The 14,774-nt window shown below is 48.2% G+C and overlaps 1 protein-coding gene across 1 annotated transcript in view; it reads right to left on the minus strand.

Annotated features, from left to right (window-relative positions):
• Positions 1 to 3,594: 3,594 nt before the first annotated feature.
• The window catches only part of LHFPL6 (LHFPL tetraspan subfamily member 6), a 251,499-nt gene continuing 240,319 nt past the window's right edge, over positions 3,595 to 14,774 (minus strand). Inside the window, exon 5 of the transcript XR_012158734.2 lies at positions 3,595 to 3,963. The gene's annotated coding sequence lies outside the window, so the exon portion shown is untranslated. The remainder of the gene's footprint in view (positions 3,964 to 14,774) is intronic.

Raw genomic sequence — 14,774 nt, forward strand, 5'->3', positions numbered from 1 at the left:
GTTAGGGTGCATAAGGAATGACACAGAATAATACCAAAAATATTACAATGCCTTTATATAAATCAATAATGTGACCTCATCTGGAATATTGTGTGCAGTACTGGTCACCTGATCTCAAAACAGCTATTGCTGAACTGGACGGGATTAAGAGAAAAGCAACAAGAATGATCAAAGAAAGCCCTGGAAAAACGTTCAGATGAATAGAGATTGAAAAGATTGGGATTGTTTACCTTAGAAAGGAGACAAATTAAGAGGGGACATGATAAAAGTACATAAAACAATTAATGCTGTAGAGAAGGAAGATCAGGAGCTTCTATTCTCCCTGCCTCATAACACAAGGACATTCCATTAAATTAAAAGGTGGTATTCAAAACTGATAAGGACATTCTTTCACCTGTAATTAGACTCTCTGCCAGAGAAAATCACTGAGCACGAGAACTTAACAAGATTGAAAAAGGCACTGGACACTGATATGGGTATCAAAACTATTCTTACAATAGTGAATGCTGACAAAATTTTGGAAGGGATATTAAACCTGATGCTTCAGGGTGTAAACCAATCTCTAACTATTAGAAATCAGTATAAGACCTAATGTGGGCAGGAAGATCTTCCCACATCTGCCTGTGACATGGTTCTTAAACCTGCCTTTGAAGCATCTGGTGGTGGCCACTGTCAGAGACAGGACACTGGACTATACTGACCTTGGATCTGAGCCAGTCTGGCAATTCCCATGTTCCTATAGGCCATAAATATTCAGCAGCACTGAAGTGTGGAGGTCAGTAGTAGCTAAGAAGACATCTGGCACAGCATGCAGTTCATAACTTTGGGTAATGGGAAATTTGGCCAAGGACAGCAGGACAAACCTTTATATTTATGAAAAGTGTCATCTTTCTTGGCCATACAAGGATTTGTTTTTAAGCTGCTTATCTGAAAGACCTCCACACAGGAAATTACATGGAATTGAATGTATCTGCCCCAGAAGGATGAAAGGCTGTTGCAACCCTGCCAGGATATTCCTAGGAACTGAAAGTTTCAGAGATCATATGGTCTAGTGTGGTGTGAGCATGAATTATTAAGAATAAGCTCCTGAGTTGTAGTCCTGGCTTTAACTGTGGTATCCACTGTCACTACCCCTCTCTACCTCAGTTTCCTTACTTGTCCAATGGAAACAATAATAGTCCTCTACTGCACAGGGCTGTTATGAAGATTGGCTAGTACATGCTTGTAATAGAGTATTGAAGGTCAAAAGAGTTATTCAAATCAGATGCTTAGATCATGGAACCATTCCCTCTAGCATATTCTAACTATATGCACTCATTAGACTGCTCTACAGCATCAGAATTCAGCTTCCAATCATATAGGTCCCACTTCTATTTGCCTGACCTCTGTCAAAGTATTTGCTGGAGATTTTTTTTGAACTAGTAGGTCTCAACTCTTTGATAATAAAAACGCAGAAGTTCTTTGAATTGTAGAGAAACATACTGAGAAAATGTACAGCAGTTGTTTGTTAAAACAAAGGGCACGTTGAGTAACAGTGATAAGAAATTCAGGTAAACACTCCACAAATTCTGCAGAAGCTTTAAAAATGCAAAGTAAATGCCCACCTGTAGCAAATGACACAATTGGTTTTGTTTAATCAAGACTTTGGATTTGGATTTGACTCTTCATAATTTATTTCCAATTAAAGATAATCCTGAAGCCAACATTTCTGGTCATTTGAAAGAAAGTGGTAAATTATTGGGGAAAATCCCTGAAAGTTTTCTATTGGAAACTGGTTAGATGCCTCCCACTATAAACGATCTGTGATCCTGAAAAAGGATGCAACATTTGGTAAGAGAGGCAAAGGCATAGCAATTTTTCAGGCTCCTTGAAAGATGCAGTTGACTGAACTTATTAGCATTTCCCTGGTGACTATTTGTAGAATCCATCCATTTGTCACATGTTGATTTGACTTTCCCTTCAGAAAAGAATCTCAGTCAAAGAAGAAAGAAATGGACCTTGGTACACATCAAAAACAAGTTTTGGAAAAGCTTCACTGGGGGAAAGAAAGACAGACAGTCACTGTTTAAAAGAAAATGGTAGTTTTATTCAAAAACTATATTTAGCAGAAGAGGTAATGATGTAAAGATGCCCTAGATAACATTTTTAATGGATTGTCTCTGCCCCAGATCTCTGACAGTCTGAAGGAAGTCTTTAAGCCACAATTTGAGGACTTCAATAGCTCAGACATAAGTTAGGGGTTTGTTACAGGAGTTGGTGGATGAGATTCTGTGGCCTGCGTTGTGCAGGAGGTCAGACTAGATGATCATAATTGTCCCTTCTGACCTTAAAGTGTATGATTCTAAGGAACTTTCAGATGCCCCTCTAGAAATCACGGAACTGACTCAGGCTATAAAAGAAATGAAGGTCAGAAAGACTCTATGCGCAGACAGGTTCCCGAAGAGTTTTAGAAAGAGTTCTCTGAAACTTTAACACCTAGATTATCAAATATGTTCACTGATGTTGAATATGTTAAAGAATGAGCAAACTCTCCTTCCTGCTCTAAGATAAGCTGTAATTTCAGTTATTTCTAAACCTGGGAAAGACCTTGGACTATGAAGTAATTACAAGCCAATTTCTTGAATCAATTGTGATGCTAGGATTTTAACTAAAGCTCTTGCTTTGTGACTGGACAAAGTTCTCTCACACATTATACACATACGCTAAGTAGGCTTCCTTCGTAATAGACATGGCTCAGATAATTTGTATCAACTGATTGATATTATTGTTTCAAGAGATTCTAAAGAACCCTTAGCTGTCATTTCTTAAGAAGCTGAGAAGGTCTTTGATTGTGTAGTCTGGGACTATCTTTTTTGTGTTGGCAAAATTTGGATTTGGTAAACAATTTATTGTTTGGATTAAGCTTTTATACTCTACCCTGATTTCCAGGATAGTTACAGATAGTATTATTTCCACCCCATTTCCAGTTTAGAGAGGTACAAGGCAGGGCTTCCCCCCTTTCTCCTCTTCTGATTGATTTTAGCTCTATAACTTTTAGCCATTGCCATCTGAGCAAATCAACATATTCATGGTATCAGAGTGGGACAAACCGAGCACAAAATTATATGCCACGCGGATGGTGCTCTTGTATTTGATTCTAAGAACAAGGTTACCATTCCTAACCTTCTAACCACTATTAATAAGTTTGGACTCCTCTCAGGATATACAATTAATTGGGGTTGTTGCACTGTCTGGAGTGGCTCACAACCATGAGTGCCTATCAGAAAACAGGACAGACACCCCAAACTGGTGGTATGTTCAATAATTAGATTTCACCAACTCACTAACAAATGTGAACTCATGGATCACTGCACCAGTCTTACCATGGAGTCACAGATAGTCCCTTTAGGCTCTCCAGGCTTTCTTGCCACCCAGGCAAGCTAGATTTAGTGATAGTATACGGAAGATCACAAAATATTCAAGTTACTTCCAGTCCCAAGGAACCAATCACATACCTCAGATCAATTTGTATCTCAGCTCTCACACCAGTCCTGTGATAAACTAACTAAAGGTTTATTAATTAGGAAAAAGAGAGCTATTTACAGGTTAAAGCAAGCAAGCATGTACCCACAAATGAGTTACCATCTATGGATCCTAAAGATGAGAGATGTAGTAATCTGTCAATGCAGTGCCTTTCAGGGTGGATCGAGGGGTAACACCTGGTGATCTCTGTCTTCGTTTAGTGTTTCTGGCTCAGCGAGAGTTTAAACAGAAAAAAGATTTAAAAATTTCTTGTGACCCATGTCTTATTTTTTACATTTGGCCTTCCAGTCCAAGAGATGAGCTCCCTTACAAGTGGCATTTCCAAGGTGTGATCAGGCCATTCACCAATCCTTTGTATCGTGATGTTCTTTAATCGCCAGTTTAATCCTGATAGTCCTCTTGAATGCGCAGGGGAGACAATTCCCATGCCTGGGTTCAAAACTTAAGAACAAACATTTTCAAAGTTATAAAGCAAAACTTACATATTTCCTTTATAGCATGGAATACAGACATTACAAGTGAGATGAATGCGTGCAGCAACTTACAAGCATTTCATGGAGTCTAACCACTAAATCCATTCTTATAAGACTAATACCTATTTTGAACCAAATGAACATACTGGTGAGCTGGTTAGGTTTTCAGGTATGAGTTTCTCAGTGCTCAGTTGATGCCTAGAGACTTGGCAAGAGCTGACATCTGGTTTACTAGCATCACAGAGGTAAATAAGAAATCTTATTCATTAACAAATATGCCCACCAAGGCCTTTTCTCAAACTGGGAATTTAAAAGGCCATCCTTTTTATGTAAAATATTTAGGAATACTGATTCCCACAGAACAACCCTAAGGTTAAGTATGGAACCAATTACTGCCCAAGTGGCTAATGATTTGGAGAGATGGAGCTCATTAACCCTCAGTTTGTGCCATGTCTCTATGGGGCTGCGGGTGCAGTGACAGCGTGGATGGGATGATTTCTGAGTCCATGTGACCTGTTCCAAGTCTGCTGCTTCTGCCCTCCTGTCCCCACTGCTTCCTGCTCTACCCCATTCCACCCCATCCTTCCCTACAAGTAGCTACCCTGAGGATTTAAACGCCGAGGGTTTTCAGAATGAGATTGAGCTCTTCACCAGTTTTTCCAAGAGAATCTTTCAGGATGACTTGGAAAGAAGGTGCTCATTGATCTCTTTAGCCACATTCACAAAAGATCTTTAAATGCGAGTTTCCCCAGCATGGAAACAGAGCTACATATTTTTGTTGTCTTCATGTAACCATGACTGTTAATTAGAGGCATTTCAGCAAGCTAAAATTTAATCAAGACTTACCTAAGAACATCCAGGGGACAAGAAATGGTATGTGTTTGCCAGAAGCTGGGAATGGGTGACAGGGGATGGATCACTTGATGATTACCTGGTCTGTTCATTCCCTCTGGAGCACCTGGCACTGGCCACTGTCAGAAGACAGGATACTGGGCTAGATGGACCTTTGATCTGACCCAATATGGCCATTTTTATCTGGCAACTATTTCTACAGAGGACTTGAAAACAAGGCAGATAACCTGAGATGAGCTAATTAATGAGTCTGCTTCAGAGAAGACTAGGAAGGTCCCATTGTAAAAGTACTTTGTGGTGAGTGTCCGGGTTTTTTGTGGCCGGGGAGGAGGGACCTGGGCCCGGAACACCCTTGGCATGGCACTGCCATTAACACTTCTTCCCTGAGAAATACACAGAGAATATTGATCTCACAGCACAATGCTCAGCCTGTGCAATTTGAAGGGTGTGCAGTTGGAAGGTATCATCGTCACACCCTCTAGGCACCTCTGTGAGGTTCCTGGAGTGCAGCGATATACAAAATTGTGTCCTGAAATAGTCCTTGGTAGTGTGTTCTGTGACCACCACTCAGGCAAATGCTCTAGGCACTTCAACTGCTAGGCCCTAAGGCTCTAGCACCTTGTGAGACGCCAATAGCAGTCTGAAAATGGCCTCCTTCCAGGGTCCCCAGCTAACCTGCCTCTGTTACCCTGTGTTCACCAATCACCTCCCAGTACCTTTCCCTCCTGGATGCCAATATCCCTTCTGAGCAAGAGGAAAAAACCAACACATCTAGTGTCCTAGCAGATGGATCACATTGCCCTCTGTTGGCCTATGCCTGCTCAAAAGACTGATTACACAGCAGTGAAGATGATTGGAGGTATTCTTACCCAAAAAGATAGCAACATACCCATTGGATGCAGTCTGGGCCAACACATAAGTCAATGTTTGCCTCTGTTTGGCAGAAGCTGGGAATGGGTGACAGGGGATGGATCACTTGATGATTACCTGTTCTGTTCATTCCCTCCGAAGCACCTGGCTAGATACTGGGCTAGATGGACCTAGATGGACCTTTGGTCTGACCAGTATGGCCGTTCTTATGTTTGCTCTTCAGAAGTGTGGTATGTTGGCACTGATCCTGACTAGACCCCAGAAATGAAGAGTCACATGATAAACATGTAAATACATGATAAATAATGAAAATAAAGAGTTAATTAAACATGTCCATTTGGGTTTGATTCTAAGACCTTATCTGTGTTTGGGAGCTAGAGGTGGCCATCCAACAGCATAGCTGCACTAATCCAACCCCAAGTGTTGGCAAAGAAAGCCCTAATTTGCACTGGTTACACTTAGCTCTTCTTAAAACCAGGATAGACCAGATTGCATGAAATAGCTGCCATTGATGGATGAGTCAAAGTTAATTCTAAGTACAGATGTGGCCTTAAATGGATAATGTAGATGGGAGGAATGGAATCTTATTTTTTCAGAATCATTTTGACTAATTAACAGTGGGGAAGGCAGGCAAACATCCACCCGTCATATTAACAACCCATCTATACAGCTGGATAAGACCCTGTTATAAAGGGAGATAAAAAGTTCAGAAAAGCCAGCCAGGGCGAGTGAAATGCTTCAGCAGTGAGAAACGCTGAAACCTGGGTTCAGTTGGGTGATCTGCTGTCAGAATTCCATAGCCTCGGGGCACAATTAACTCTGGTGCCTGCCGTGTCTAATCAGTATTTAGGTACAGTCGATAAGCCTGTGCTTGAAGAGCAATGAGTGAGCGATGGGACAATAGAGAAGCAAAATGCAAGTCAAATAAATCATACCTAGACCATGCAGGATTAAAAGTGATGTATAAAACTTCATGTGAATAAAAGAATTGGAAGGGATCTCGAGAGGTCATCGAGTCCAATCTTGTGCACTCAAGGCAGGACTAAGTATTCTCTAGACCATCCCTGACAGGTGTTTGTCCAACCTGCTCTTAAAAATCCCCAATGATGGAGATTCCACCACTTCCCTAGGCAATTTTATTCCAGTGCTTAACCACTCTGACAGTTAGGAAGTTTTTCCTAATGTCCAACCTAAACCTCCCTTGCTGCAATTTAACCCCATTGCTTCTTGTCCTATCCTCTGAAGTTAAGGACAATTTTCCTCCTTCCTTCTTGTAACAACCTTTTATGTACTTGCAATGCAGTACTAACTAAATGGTGACTAAAGAACAGGAGAGACATTTGGCACAGGTAACACTAAACCTCCCCACCAGTGTTCAGGGCCTGCTGGTTTCCTCCTAAATCACATTCTGGGAGAGAGATTGAACCATAGGGATATGCAAAAACCAATCCAAGATGTGATGGAGGAATAGGTGAGCAGGATGTGACCTATCTGGCTTCCAAGAGGAAGGGTTTTAATTGGTCTTCTGAAGCACAGAAGTTTTTGATTCCTTAAATAAGATACAGCTAAGGCTTCTAGTTAAAGGGGGGCTGGATGGTTAAGGTCCCTCACTACAATTTTGAAGGTCATGGGTTTGTCTAATGCTGAGTTTGTCTACACTGCAATATAAGCCCAGGGTTAGTAGACCTTGAGTTAACAGCTACTTGGTTCATTAACCTAGGGCTTCAGCATCTATGCTTGTTTAAAACCCCAGATTAGCAATTGTTGAATTCTGGGGCTCTAGAATTCATACTGCATTATGTGGGCCTGAGTCCAAACACCTGTATGCCACACTTCCTAAACACCTTCCCAAAATGTGGATGTTCTAGCCCTTTGTTCATGGTGCAGGGTGGAGGAAACCTCTGTGCAGAGGACAAAGAAAATCAGCCTGTGCCATACTTTTGGCAGCCTCCGGTGTACGTGTCCAGTGGGGGCTGCATCTACGCTGCAAAGCAATAGGACTTGAACCATAGGTTTGGATTGTCTCAGGCTGGGATCTTCCATCCTCATGGGGTCCTGAGACTCCAGGCCCAAGATCTAGGTGAGCACAATTTGTGCATAGATGGAAGGGGAGTTAGGCTGGTGCCTGAGTTTGAACCCTGGTCTTACATTGCTGTGTATACATACCTTGAAAAACCACTTTCAGTTCATCCAGCTGCAAACTAGGTCCCTGGTCCATCAGGTTAGAGCAATCAAAGGCAATTGGATATGATGCTGCCCATATCACTCCTTGAGCTATGAAACTGACTCACCTGAATCATGTCAACCCAATAAGCCATTGGCTCCAGGGAACTGGGACTTTTGAAAGGCACCATGCAGTAACCCTTGACCCTACACGTTAGAGCATCTCGTCTGTGTGTTGGCTGTTCAGGTTCATTGCCTACTGTACATCTGTAGAGTTAACTCCAAGAAGTGCTGGGTCTGTCATTGCCCCGGGGGGGAATTTCACAAGTTTATACCAGTACTGCAAGGCTCAGAGAGTTTGGCGTACTGCCGTCTCCACAACAACTGACCTGCTTCAAATTGACCTCAGGGTTGCCTATGGGCAGGACAGTGTCTTTACAGCCCCTGGAGGAGTCCCAGGAAGGGGCTGGAACGCTCTGTTTCTTCTGTGCTTCTTGGGGGAAATAAATTGTAACTTTCTTTTACAACCTGAAAAGGATCCTGGAATGCTGCTAACTTCCCCCCTTGGGCTGGCTGGTGTCCTGATGGGGGATGGGTAGTAGAACCATGGTAGTAGGCCCCATCCGTCTCTGCCTATTCCCCATCCACTTTGTAGCAGTGGGGAATATAGGGTGCACAGCCCTTGCTCTCTCCTCCTTTCTCAGACTCAGTGTTGGGGATCCCAAATGTAGCTGCCCAGGGGACTAGCAGGGAGTATTACCAAAGTTAGTCACAATCTAGACCTATAGCTGTTGGTCAGATATCCTAGTGTTTCCCCCAGTCCAATTTTAAATACATCAACAATGGGGTTTCTACCACTTCCCTTGAGAAAATATACTGCAAACTGATAGAGCTCACCGTCAGAACCTATTTGCTGATAATCAGCCTACTGTTCCCTTCTTTTATTCCATGGACACATTTTTGAGGCTGCTGTATAAACCCCAGTCAATAGGATACAGGGTTTTGTAGCTGCTATCTTTTACTTGTGGACTTTGAAATTGAATATAAAATAAAAATGGAAAAAATAGATTGAGGAATTCAATTGAACGCATTTGCCTTCGGGAGCTCATCAGTGTTTTCTCCCTGGGTGCAGTACATAAAAATACATAAAAGCAGCTGCTGATTTTTTTTATACCAGTCCTCCTTTATAGAAAAAACAAGTGCTGGTGAGTGACTTTACTGAGTATAAACGTAGGAGCTAATGGTGGAAATATTAACAGATCCTTAACTATTCAGATTTAAAGTCACTGCTACAAAACTGCAAAGAGTGGAGAATGGAGACAACTCTGGAATCATATTGACGGGGCCAGGGGGATCATGAGTCAATATTCACAGCACCTGAAATCAAAGTCGAAGTCTGGAGAAACTGAAGCAAACACTGCAGTGTTTTTGGAAGTAAAGAACTGGCAAACGTGACTTTACCTATGCAGATGAAATTCAGCAGATGGGAAGATCCTGAGAGGAGAGAAATACAAAGGTGGGAAATTAAGCTCTGTGGTTTTGGCAGAGATCCAAGACCCAGCACTACAGGAAGTCGAATAAAAACTAAATTGAAACCATATGACAGCTACATCCTCCCCCTCATCAACTCAATGTTTGTGTACTGAACAGATGAAGCAGCTCAGGGAGCCACAAGGAAAGGAGATGAGGGGCCAGCCCTAGCGATTCAGGGGCTGCTTGTTGTACGTAGGATTTGCTGGCAGCTCTTCAGGCAGTGAGCGATACATCTTTTCCCTCCTGCTGGAAGATTTCTGTCAATGATGAGCTCTGCTCAGAGGGGTAGGATTCAGAGGTCATAGTGAGCTCTAGAATGAGAGTGGTCCCAAGGGACAACACCCTACTTATTTCAAGGCATAAGCTATCCAAGCCACTGGGTGGGGTTTGGAAGAATCTTTCTCTAACATCTGATACTGGGGATTGTCAGAGACAGGCTACTGGAATTAGATGGGCCACTGGTGCGAGTGGCATTGCAGTTCCTATGTGCCTAATAGATGCACTGCGGGAGAGCGGTAGAATTGATGGGAAGGGAACATAATTGAAATGACATTGGCAGTCAGAACAAATGTATTGGTCAGGGGCAGAACGGAATTGATTAAGGGGAGGGGTGGGCACAGAACTGATTAATTGCTTGGGAGAATGAATAGAGATAAATTGGAGGAAGGGAGGAGACAGAATTGAATTAATTAGATTGGGAGGAGTGGGTGAGGGCTGGAAAAGTTAATGAGAAGTTGCAAAGAGTATGAATGGATGGGAGGCCTTATTGGGATCCAGGAAGGGCTTCGCCCGCCCACTGCTAAAGGATCCCCCCCCAGCCCAAGAGGGGGTCCACAGGACCTGGAAAACCAAATAATTGCGGGGGACAACTAATGAACAACAGGGACAGGAGTGTGGTCAAAGGGTCAAACGAAGGGAACCGGACGGGGACACCGAGCAGAGGACCCCAGACAGTGCCCACTGCTCCTCAAAGGCATCAAGGGAGTCAGTGGACACCGCCCAGAGGAACTCTGCCCGGGGGCATGAATGGACAGAGGATCGGAAATAGGCCCCACAGTCGCAGGAGACTCCATCGGCCAACCTCCTCACCCTAGTTTTATAGATGGCCACTTTAGCCAGGGCCAGGAGGAGGTTGACCAGGAGGTCCCTTGACTTAGCGGCGCCATGGACAGGGAGTGCATAGATAAGGAGGTGAGGGGAAAAGTGCAACCAAAATCTTAACAAAATATTCGTGAGGAGCCGGAATAGGGGCTGCAGCCTGGCGCACTCCAGGTAGACGTGCGCCAGGGTTTCCCTCACCGCAAAAGGGGCAGGTGTCTGGGATTGGGGTGAACCGTGCCAAGTACACGCCTGTGCTCACGGCCCCATGAAGAAGCCGCCAACTGATATCCCCGGCGGGCCTCGGGACTAAGGTGGAATATAGGCTGGCCCACTGGGGCTCCTCACCCTCTAGAGGTGGCAGGAGGTCCCGCCACTTTGTGTCAGGGTGGGACGCGAGGGTGGGGACATGAAAGGTGTGGAGCATGAGCGTGTATAGATGTTTCCTTGGCGCGGTCTGGAACTGGACCAGCTGCAGCTCGCGTAGCCAGCTCACGGTGAAGGGGTGGGGGGGTCGGTCGGGTCCATGGGGCAGGAGCCCGATGAAAAGGTCCGGAGGGCCTGGGGTGGAGGGTGGGCGGGGAGTGCCCTCTCTTAAGACCCAGTCAAGGTAAACCCGAGCAGGGGGCAGCAAAGCGGCCCTCATCTCCTGAAGTATGCACAGGGGAGTACGAGGTCTGGAGAGCCTCATGCGCTGAGTGAGTGTCAGGGGATCCAGCCAGTCTCCCCGGTCGTAGTCCAGGAGGTCTCAGACTCTGGTAACTTCTGCCAGGACCAACCTCTGGTGCACCAAGCGGGACTCCGCCACCTGCACACGGAGCTGGGGGTTGTGTAGCAGGGGCTCCGTGAGGAGATCTTCCCCCACGGAGGCCGCCACAGACCTGGTCGCTGCGAACAGTTTCCAGGTCTGGAGGAGGTCCTGGTAGAAGACTGGCAGCCCAGAGAGGTCTCGCGGAAGACCTCTCGGATGGAGATAAAGGAGCTGCCGGTCATATCAGAGCCCTGGGAAGCAGCGCAGGAAGGCATGCGCCAGTACGCTCCACGCCGGACTACCTGCACCATAAAGGAGCCTCTGCAGGGCCTGGAGGTGGAAGACATGGACCTGAGTGCAGAGACACTTCAGGCCCTGCCCTCCCTCCTCCAGGGGCAGATGGAGAACCCCTGCAGAGACCCAGTGCAGTCCTGACCAGAAGAACTCCAGAATCAACGTCCGGAGGTTGGCCAGGAAATCCGGGGCCGCGACCAGGGTGTTGAGCCAGTACCAGACCATGGACAGGACAAGTTGATTAAGCACCAGTGCCCTCCCTCGAAGGGAGAGACACCGGAGTAGTCCTGTCCATCTCCGGAGCCGCTCTACCACCCTGCCCTCTAAACCGTGCCAGTTCTCCAGCGGAGATGGATGTGTGAAAGAAAGGTAAATGCCCAGATAGAGCAGTGGACCTGCGCTCCACCGGATGGCTTGAAGCGCGGGTGGGAGGGAGCTTGCCTGTTGCCAGTCCCCTTCCACCAAGCCACAGCTCTTGACCCAATTGACCCGGGCGGAGGAGGCTGCCGAGTAAACGGCCTGGCAAGCCTCCACCCGCACTAGGTCACCTAGGTCCTGGACCACGGGGAGCACATCATCGGCGTACTCCGACAGGACCAGCCGCAGCTCCGGCTCCCTCAGCGCCAACCCCATCAACCTCCTGCGGAGGAGACAGAGGAAGGGCTCGATCGCCAGAGCGTACAGCTGGCCCTAGAGGGGATACCCCTGCCATACTCCTCACCCGAAGCTGACCAGTTCGGTCAGAGTCCAGTTGAGCCTGACCAGACACTCTGCGGAGGCATACAGCACCTGGAGAAAACCCACAAACTGGGGGCTGAAGCCAAATGCTCGCAGAGTGCTCAGGAGATACCCATGATCCACCCTGTCGAATGCCTTCTCCTGATCCAGGGACAGGAGGGCGAACGACAGATCGTCCCTACACCCGAGTTCCAAGAGGTCCCGAACCAGATACAAGTTGTCGAAGATGGTGCGGCCCGGGACGGTGTAGATCTGGTCTGGGTGGATCACGTCCGCCAGCACGGACCCTAGCTGCAGCGAGATGGCTTTTGCTATAACCTTGTAGTCCGTGCTGAGGAGCGAGACGGGACGCCAATTTCGTAAATCGCGGAGGTCTCCCTTCTTTGGCAATAAAGCAAGCATGGCTTACCTGCACGAAAGAGGGAGGACCCCGCTCTGCAAAGACTCTGCCTAGACGGTGACTAGGTCTGGGCTGAGGACGTCCCAGAACACGCGGTAGAACTACATGGTCACCCGTCCATGCCCGGAGATTTATTCGTGGGCATGCGGCGGAGGGCTTCCGAGAACTCGGCCAGAGTGAGAGGCAGCTCTAGCCGGTCTCGGTCGCCTGCACTGACCAACGGGAGTTCGTCCCAGAGCACTCTGCAAGCGTTAAGATCAGTCGGATCTGGGGAGAAAAGGCCTGCGTAGAAGGCCCTGGCTCTCCCGCACATCTCCGCCGGATCCATGAGTGGGGTGCCATCCTCTGCGAGGAGACAGGTGACGTGCTTCTTGGCCCCCCTTGTTTTCTCCAGGGTGTAGAAGAAGCGGGAGCCGCGATCCATCTCCCGAAGGAGGCGGATGCGGATCGAACAAAGGCACCCCGGGGAGATGGTCCTCGAGGGCCCGGAGCTCCTCCCACTTCTCCCGGCATGCCCCGCAGAGGGATGGATCCTCAGGGCTGGCAGCCAGACACCTCTCCAGCTCTAAGACCTCCTGTTCCAACTGCCTTATCGCCGCATCCCTCCGTCGGCTGGCACCCCGAGTGTAGTCATGGCAGAAGAGCTGGGCGCGCACCTTCCCCAGGTCCCACCACCACCGCACCAAGGGAAAGGCACGCCGCTGCCCTCGCCAGGCCAGCCAGAACTCCTGGAAGGACGCCACAAAGCCCACATCCTCTAACAAGCTGTTGTTAAAGTGCCAATAGGCCGGCCCCAGCCTCTCTGCACAGACAGAGACCGTCATGGTGGCTAAGTGATGATCGGAGAATGGAGCTGGCCGGATGCTGGAGGGGTGGGCCCATGAAAGGTGGAAATGTGATAAATAGATGTGGTCCAACCAGGAGTGGCGCGACCGACGTCCACCCGGACAAAAGTGAATGTCGAGACATTGTCCGGGTGGTGGTCACGCCAGACGTCCACGAGGGAGTGATGGTCAACTATCTCCCGGAGAACGTCCGTGGTGGCTGGGCTCCCACTCCTCGAGGGTAGTATTAAAGTCCCCACCCAGGACCAGGCACTCACAAGGATCTAAAGTGCTGAGGAAGGCAGACGCCTGCTGAAAGAAATGCAGCCACTCTGGGCCCGATATCAGGGCATAGACATTGACAAGATTGACCACGGGCCCCTCCATACGGATCCGGAGGTGCAGCAGATGGCCTGGCACAGCCTCGGCAACCCCCAGCACCTTGGGCCGTAGGTCGGGGGAGAACAGGGTCGCCACTCCAGCTGTACAGACTGTGAGATGGCTAAAGTAGACCCTGTCCCCCTATTCCAGCCGCCAGCTATCTTCAGCATCTGGATCTGTATGGGTCTCCTGCAGGAAAACCACAGAGTACCCCCCCTCCCGAAGGAAGGAGAGCACCTGGCACGTGTGGAGACCCATCCTACAGCCCCAGGTGTTTAACGTTGTGATGGTGAGAGGTGCCATGAGGAAGGCTGGGGGGGATTCTCGCCGGCAGGGATGGTCGCAGTTCCCAATGGGCCTACCCCATAGGTGAGTAGGGAGTCACGGAAGAGGCGGACCCGCTGGTAAGCCACGGTGGCCTGCTTCCCGGTCCTTTTACCCTCCCCCATGAGGGCCCTCGTGGCCCAGAGGATTTGATGGAAGTCCCCCCATCGCTGCAGGGCAAGCTGCACCTTGTTACGGGAGCCCCGGACGTCCTCAAGGAACTCCTGCAGCTTCTCTCGCAGGGTATGGGGGGCTGGGGTCACTAGCCCCCGGCTTTCCTCTGGAGGGACCACTGACACAGCCCCGTGGCCCACCGAAATGGGCAGGCAAGGGGCAGACCCCCAACGTGGCGCCCGATGGGCTGGCGCCACGCAGCCCCCCTCAAACCCTGGCTCGATTGGGGGCGACGGAGGGAAGATAGCAGCCCCCTAGTGAGTCGGGACTGGGAAATACAGCAGCCACTCCCTGGGGGCTATCCTCTAGGAATGAGGAGATGACGGCCCCAGGGCGGCAATGATAACACGGGAGGTGGAGGGGGCAGGGACGGGGTT

Source organism: Lepidochelys kempii, chromosome 1 (assembly GCF_965140285.1).
Source record: "Lepidochelys kempii isolate rLepKem1 chromosome 1, rLepKem1.hap1, whole genome shotgun sequence".
NCBI lineage: Eukaryota > Metazoa > Chordata > Testudines > Cheloniidae > Lepidochelys > Lepidochelys kempii.